The sequence below is a fragment of the Lonchura striata genome, chromosome 2 (assembly GCF_050655825.1).
Source record: "Lonchura striata isolate lonStrDom1 chromosome 2, ASM5065582v1, whole genome shotgun sequence".
NCBI classification, from domain to species: Eukaryota; Metazoa; Chordata; class Aves; order Passeriformes; family Estrildidae; genus Lonchura; species Lonchura striata.
This window is the reverse complement of record NC_140704.1, coordinates 12832350-12834729: the sequence shown is the minus strand read 5'-3', so window position 1 is coordinate 12834729 and position 2380 is coordinate 12832350. Positions and strand designations below refer to the sequence as shown.

The 2380-nt window shown below is 40.9% G+C and overlaps 1 non-coding gene across 1 annotated transcript; it reads left to right on the top strand.

Annotated features, from left to right (window-relative positions):
* The first annotated feature begins 2035 nt into the window (after positions 1-2035).
* On the top strand, positions 2036-2107 carry TRNAG-UCC (transfer RNA glycine (anticodon UCC)). The gene has a single exon. It is a non-coding gene; the product is annotated as a tRNA-Gly (tRNA).
* The last annotated feature ends 273 nt before the right edge of the window (positions 2108-2380 follow it).

The following is a 2380-nucleotide window of genomic DNA, read 5'->3' as shown; positions in this document are numbered from 1 at the left end:
AGCTTCCAGCTTTCTCTGAGCTGGAAATCCTCATTCAGTGCTTCTCAATTCAGTGGCGACCTACCTCTCTTTCCAGTTCTATCACACCGTTTTAAAATCACCTTCTTCATTCTGTAATACCTTAAAATACAGGATGGTGAGTTCACAAAGATGTAGTTCAGACTAGAAGCTGAAGGAAGAGAAATATCATTCTTATAAGAACATCCACACTTCCTCCAGGCTGACTTCTTTGCTAAAGTTATTCAAATTTCCTAAAGAGTAAGGTAATTATTTTCAAATTTTTTTTCCACAGAATTTCAGGTTCCATGGAATTTTCTGCAAGGAAGTATATAAAGAATAACCATTTTTGATGATTGTTAAATCATACTCTTCAGTAATGTTGAAAACAACTCTCACTTGGCTTAAATTTACTATCCACGTCTTTACTAGAAAATATTTATAGTGCCTACAGATTAGTAGAAAAGCATGAAAATCATTACAATAAAGTATGTGTTTTTCAAAAGTGATTATGATCAGCGAGTGTGGTGTGTTTCATTTTAACTTCATCTTAAAATATAAGCCTACTGGCTCAAGGTCAAGGCCCTGTGTAAAGAGGTTCCACAACAAATGCAGAGAAAACGTGGCTCCCAGAATCAGTGGTTTGCTGTTTGTGCACCACACAGCTGAAGTGTAAATTTGCACAGCAACACATGTGCACTGCATGTCACATGCAGTCAAAATGGACTCTGCATCATTCAGCAGGGCCCTCTTAGTTTGTTTTGTTAAATCTTTGATATAAATACACTTAACATTATGTCCTCATGATCTGTTTGCAGAACATTTCAAATAGGATCTCGGCTGGTTTTGCTGAATTTAAAGTAAAATATGATAAGAAAATGAGAGAAGACTCCATATCCTTACTACAACAACAGCTCTCATGACAAACTTTCATTTAAGGCTGCAAAACCTTTCATCTATACCAACACTTGTAAGTGGCCAGAGTATGCACAGGCCTGGGGGACCTTCTATGGACCTATTAATTACTCAGATGCAAAGTGACAGAAAGTGACAGGATTGATGGATATCTGACCAATATTATGTCTTACAACTTTTCTGATTACCTCTGCAAGAAGCTGAAGAGAGAGGATTTGAGAATGAAGGACACATGAAGGTCTCTCTGCTTCAGACCTCTCTGCTGGCACACAATCGTTTCCAACACAAACTTAGTGAGATTCCTACATGTTAAGAGCCATACCTGCTTGTAAACAGGACATTCTCAGAAGTGAAATCACGGATGCCCTAGAGTGTCCTGGGTTATTTGTACGATATTCTCACACCATGTGAGTTTTTGGAGATTCTGTTCTTCTAAAATAGCTTGTTGGCTCTATCCACTCACTGTAGTAGAAAACTTTTCACAACACATTATGTCACAAAAATGTATTCAAGTTTGAGATTCAGCATTTCAGGGCTGTGTTACAGATAACTTTCTTTCAAATATCAAGCTTTTGCAACTGTTTAGTTTATTTTCAGCTATATTTTCCATGTAATCTTATGTTTCTTTGGATGATACTGAGAACACAAAAGCAGTAGTTGATAGAAAGGACAACATATGTTGTTTTTAAAAACTTTTTCCACCTAATTTTTCAGACGTGAGATAAAAATCTCATCTTCAACATTAATGCTGGACTTTTTATTTTACTAAAAATGAAGATGCTTATTTCATCAGATGTGTGCTGTCAGCCAGCCTTTTTTTCCAGTTGTGCTACCCACAGACCCCTTTCTGAAGGTTTTAGTCCTATTTGGAATTTCTTTTAAACCAATCAGGATGTCGGAAACATTTCACTGAACAATATCTCTTTATCAGTGTTTAAAAACAAACAAGCAAACAAGCTTCTAATTTTCTAGTAGCCTTGGCAGCCGTGGAGGAAATCTGAATAGCGCCCTCAGTAGCTCTTTGCTGTACCTGAGGACAGGTAGTAAATCCCGTAGGTAAACCGGGAATGTAGGGAAGCTGGAAAAGAAGGAGTGAGGTGAGCAGGGCGGTTCCATCACCGCGGCGTTGGTGGTATAGTGGTGAGCATAGCTGCCTTCCAAGCAGTTGACCCGGGTTCGATTCCCGGCCAACGCAGCTTCGTTTTGACGCCGCTCCCAGCGGGGAGAGGAGGAGCTGCCATCCTTGGATCCCGTCCATCCCCAGGGATGCCCGGGAGGTGCGGCACAGGGCGGGGTCCCAGCCAGGGCAGCACCGGGGGTCCCGGTGGAAATCCAAGTGGCACTAGGGCCAGAATGAGAGGAGGGCACAGAGTGGCTTTATTGCACACCGGAATTGTCCATAGGTAAAGCGAGTTTTCTGGTCTCATCACTGGAGATTCGTGGGAATTCTGGAGAAGGCTGCAAGGAT